Below are 6,000 nucleotides of genomic sequence, written 5' to 3'. Positions count from 1 at the left end.
TGAGTCCACCTCCAATTTATTTCACTGCAGGCAACAAGAGTTCTGTAATAAGCCCTGTCTTACCTGCAATAGATGTTCAGTTCTATTCTGTAACAGCCAGCTGCGAGTGACAATGCTACTGGGATTCTGAAAGAGAAAAACACTGCATTGTATGATATAGTTAGCCACATCTCATGAAAGACAACACTCTAGACACTCACCATTTTGTTCATTTGCTAACAATGCTCTTAGTGGTTATTGTATTCCAAATGTATTCGAAATGTATGCTATTTAAGAAAGTAGGGAGGATTATTATAAATGAAGATTGAAATGAAATCAGAACTTATTTAATTTTCTCAAAATTGCAAATCTAATATTAAAACTCCTATTAATAAAATAATTTTGTCCTATCAAACACACCAAACGCTACAGAAGTATAAAACTACTGTCAGTTTTACTTCTAATTTATTAAGTCAAACTCTCCTTTTAACTTAAAGATGTGTATGGAACTTCCTAACACCTTAGGCATATGACTGATAAATCGTTTCGTTTACCTAACACTTGAAATCTTTGAACAATGAAAATTAAAAAATTATGATAAGAGCTAAATGCATGATAAGCAATGCGGCAAAATATATTTTTTGGTTGCTGAATCGTTTGCACGTCAAAACCAAATTCCAAAAGGCTTTCCTGCAATAACATTCAATTCTTAGCTCTTATCCACCGCTTGCTCTGATTCAGAGTTCCTCAGCTGAGCCGACTGATCATCGTCACATCTCGTTCAGGACTCGACTGCGACCCGTGCTCCCCGCCACTGCTTTTCTGCCTACCACGATCTTTTTTACTCAAGAATGCTTTCCTTAATACTTAAAGACGATATATCCTGTCATGTGTCCAAGCTTTATAAATGTGTCCAAGGAAGTTAAAATTCTTGCAATCGATCTGTTTAATAAAAGGCTGATAAACTCGTGCTATCGAAAATATGTAACATTAAATCGATACATTACACTAAATCGATACATTACAATTACAGCCGACGAACATTTTATTATATATGAAATTTCTTCTTGATGTAAGTGTCAGATAAAGTGTATAAGTGACAGACAACGTGTTTCTCTCAGATTCTTCTATAATTGCACTCAAATTGATCTAGAAAATGTTCCTATTTCATACAAAGTAAGTGGCCTTCTCCTTACATGTTCCTTTTACAGTCACCATTATGAATGTTAAAAACGAGTTTGTGAAATTTATGAAATTTAGTAATAAACTGAAACAGTCATTCCTGATTTGTGCAAATACACAATGCTTATTGGAAACAATCGCTGCTTATAGTAATTATACAATTCCGGTTCATATTCCGATGAGGTACATTTGCATAGTCGATTCAGTCGTCGCCTGCTGTGTATACTGTAGCTATAACCAGTACTTCCCAGTTTAAATTGTATAGAGCCAGTGCCTACGTGGAAATTTTTACTCAAAAACTGTATGCAGTAGCTGAGACTGTAAACATCTTTGTTACAAAATAGACATCTGATATTAAACCCCTTGGCCGGAGGCGCTGGAATGGTGGGGGTAAGGGGGGGGGGGAGCTATGGGGGCAATAGCCCACCCCCCAAATGGAATATCATATTACACTGGATAATACGACACCAGAAATCACTGAAAATATTACTTCACCAGTTACTACCCCAGTCTCGGGTTGACATACTCATTAAAAAGAAACAGAGAAGAATGAGCATGGCAATTTGGGCACAAGACGGAAATATCCAGTGAAATATGTTAGAGATTTTTTAAAATTCATGTCAAGATCAAGTTTTTATTTTCACGCCACTTTCTGAGGCTAGAAAATTAATGAAAAGTCGTTGTAAGTTGATCTTTTTATGGTTAACGTAATTTACAAAATCTCCCATGTTAAAATAAGTTTTTTTTTTACCCTGAACTCCAAAATAGTTACCAAAAACTACTTTAAGTAACACCAAATTTTACCAGTTTGTCGGTGGAGGGACCTGACTCTCGTTTTGTTAAGCTATATTGCATTCCCCCAAACCCCCTCCTCCCCCATTAGCCCCCTCCCTGTTGATCGACTTCGAGAATCGGCGTTTCGCTGAGCAGGAGTTTGCACATTATCACAGGTGCGTATCGAGGTGCAGCAGTCCTGTCTTCGGTGTGAATTACTGGCATTACTATACCGTGTTCATCATGTTGGAAGTAGGCTGTTTAGGTTTTTATATTGGTAACGCCACGTAGCGCTCTGTATGAATATCACTGACAGTGCTGTGTGCAGTCTGTGGGTGCAGTCTGTTGGAGTATTTGGTAGTGTAGTGTTGGGCAGTTGGATGTAAACAGCGCTTAGCATTGCGCAGTTGGAGGTGAGCTGCCAGCAGTGGTGGATGTGGGGAGTGAGATGGCGGAGTTTTGAGAGCGGATAATCTGGACATGTGTCCATCAGAGAGAGTAAATTTGTAAGACTGGATGTCATGAACTGATGTATATATTATGACTTTTGAACACTATTAAGGTAAACACATTGTTTGTTCTCTATCAAAATCTTTAATTTGCTAATTATGAATATCAATAGTGCCTTGAGTAGTTAGAATCTTTTATTTAGCTGGCAGTATTGATTGAAAGTCAGATTGCGTTGCGCTAAAAGTATTGTGTGTCAGTTTAGTGTTGATCAGAAAAAGTAAAGAGAGAAATGTCTGAGTACATTCAGTTTTGCTCCTTTTCAAATACTTGGTAATTTTTTTTTAGAATAAGTTGTTGTGGTGCACCACTTTAATGACAGACACTAGATGTGAATAGACGTTTCCCTAATCTGCATTGTTGTCTTTAGTGTACTATTTTTCCTGCTTATGTGTTTGTCATATTTATATATAAGTTATTGCATTTGCTACTGCTGTTTGCCAGGCATAGTTCTACTGAATTTTGTATTGTATTAAGCTAGTTTTACTACCGATTTATTTTTCTTGTTGCTGCGCATTGGCTCATGTTAGTTGTAATGCTGCATTTGCTTTGCTAATTTAGATATATTGCTGCCTGATTTGCCAATTTGCATTTTTTTGCCATTGCTGTTTGTGTTAATTGTTAATTGTTTTGTACTGCTGCAGTTCCTTTTTCCTTAGTTTATGTTTCTGAGCTCAGTAGATTTAAGTTAGCTTATGAGGGTGGGATACTATATAAGGAACTAACTATGGACAATAGGGAAAGAATGCATTGAGAAGTTATATGAAAAAGATTTGGGCAAAAATGAGTAGTGTACAATGAAGGATAATTATTTTGAAAGAGGGTATGGACAAATCAGTAGGGTTTAGGGACAACAGGTATAGACAGGACTTTGGGAATAATGAAGAACTAAGGGAGATCACCAAGAAGTAGAGAAAGTTTTGTTTGCAATTCAAATATTACAAGTACCGCAGTAAAACAAACCCTGTCCTTTCCTTTTGTGTTATCTCGCTATGTGTTTGTGTACCCTTGTGTATTTGTGTTCTTCCAGTCTCTGTGTACTGTTTAATAGAATTTTTTCTCTTCTAATACTAAGCTACATTCACTTTTATGAGGAGTAGTGTTATCCTCAAATATAATTTGCATTAATACTATGTTATTTACTTTGTAAAAATGTTTAGACATTATTTATTTTGTTTCATTTTAATGCTCATGTGTGAAATTAATGTTTCGAAAACTATCCTCATTATTTTATTTCTTTCCTTATGTCATAATTCCTGTAACACTGATATATATGTTTATTTCTATTCTTTTGTAAAGCCTTTATTACTACAAATGTTATCTGTATTATTATGTTTTAATGATATTATGTGTATCTTTGTAATTGTATTCTCATGTTATAAAATTGTAATTGACACCAGTTCATCAAATTAAGTAACTTATAAGCATTAATTTCACTGCACACATTTTTGTTGGTCATAGTATATGCACAATATGTGAGAAGTTGGGACTGTTAGCACTTTAATTCAGCAACGGACTGGTTAACAGCATTGCTGGTTCTAAGGAGAATTCCAAAAACTTTGTGAGTGTACAAGTGATGGTTTATGGACTTGATATATTCTCTGTGAGATATTTCGATGGTGATTGTGCACCTGAACAGTCACAGCAGCTGGCTGCTGGCCATCGCTACAAGGACTACAGTGGGTCTGCATCTTTGATGACTCACCAATACCATTATTTCTACAAGGACTGCAGTGGGTCTGCACCTGTGGTGGCCCACCAATACCATCCTCTCTACCAGGACTACAGTGGGTCTGCTCTTTGATGACCTTCCTACCAATATTCTTCTAAACTTCGTCTGACTCTGCTGTGGGTTTGCTCTATTGTGGACCATTACCTGTCTGCATGTCAAGAGTCAGCACAGTCTTTCCGTTGGAAGGACAACACTACTTCTTCAAGACTGCAAGGAAATCCACTATATCATGTGCATTTTCTTTTACTGCTCAGACTTTGAGAAAAAATATTCCAATTACTACAGTGATGAATGATCAGGACTGTCTTCATGGACTGTGAGAAAATTTTAACTTTTGACCCACATTGTATGGATAAGTATGTGCTTTTGATATACTTGATAGTTTTAATATAAATTTTTTTAACAAATATGTAATGGCCAGTGCCCCAAAAAATTTGTAAAATTTTTTGTGAGGAGCATAGGGGGTAATGTAAGTAGGCTGTTTAGGTTTTTATATTTGGAACGCCATGTAGCATTCTGTACGAATATCACTGAGAGTGCTGTGTGCAGTCTGTGGCTGATTTGCATTGTTGGAGTATTTGGTATTGTAGTGTTGGGCAGTTGGATGTGAACAGGGCGTAGCGTTGCGCAGTTGGAGGTGAGCCGCCAGCAGTGGTGTATGGGGGCAGTGAGATGGTGGAGTTTTGATAGCGGATTATCTGGACGTGTGTTCATCAGAGAGCGCAAATTTGTAAGACTGGATGTCATGAACTGATATATATATTGTGATTTTTGAACACTATTAAGGTAAATACATTGTTTGTTCTCTATCAAAATATTTAATTTGCTAACTATGAATGTCAGTAGTTAGTGCCTTCAGTAGTTAGAATCTTTTATTTAGCTGGCAGTATTGGCTCTTGCTGTATTGCACTAGTTCGAGTAACTAAGATTCATGAAAGGTATAGGTTATTGTTAGTCAGGGACATTAATTGTAGGGATTATTGAAAGTCAGATTGCCTTGCGCTAAAAATATTGTGTGTCAGTTTAGTGATGATCAGAATAAGTAAAGAGAGAAATGTCTGAGTACATTCAGTTTTGCTCAACTGTTTGAAAATCAAATAACGTAAGGGGTTTACCAGCACAGTAATTCATAAATTTTTCTAAGGGGACGTTTCTATGTTCCACAATCTGAGCAAGTACAACGGGTATTTCTTGATGATGAATCGATGTGAACAAAAGACAACAGATGACTATGAAGATATTATTTTAAGTGCAGATCGTGTTTCTATTATACCAATGAATGTGGTAAACTACAAAACTTTGACAAAGAGTGTTCCAGTAACACATCACGAGTAGATATGCAGTATAAATTTCACCTTTATTGATTCACTAAATTTTATGTGTTACCTTGGAAAGTGTCTCTCTTATCTGAAACCAGAAAAACCCAAGAGAATGAGGGCATGTTTATCCGATGATCACTGAAATAGGAATGTTTGTCTGATGATCAACAGAAGGGAATTTCCTCACATGAATATGTATAAGCAATGAATCAGTTCTTTCTGAAATTACCAATCCATAATTGAAAAGACTAAAGGCAAGTCCACACTAAGTGCGTCCTTCCGTGCCGCGCAGCACACAACGGCTCTGCGAGGGTAGCGTACTGCATGCGTGAATTCGCATTGTGACAGATAACTAGTTCTCGCTTTGTAGGCGGGAAGTGTCCCTCGGAGTGGTGTGGGACCGGAGACAAGGTGAAAACCTCATACATCTGTATAGACAAAGGTGGGAACTGTGAAATCCGTAAGGCAATAATCACCACATAAAATTAAAAAAAAATGCTTGGCAGT

Source organism: Schistocerca gregaria, chromosome 8 (assembly GCF_023897955.1).
Source record: "Schistocerca gregaria isolate iqSchGreg1 chromosome 8, iqSchGreg1.2, whole genome shotgun sequence".
In the NCBI taxonomy this organism is placed as follows: Eukaryota; Metazoa; Arthropoda; class Insecta; order Orthoptera; family Acrididae; genus Schistocerca; species Schistocerca gregaria.
The sequence above is the reverse complement of the archived record's forward strand: the minus strand, read 5'-3'. Positions refer to the sequence as shown.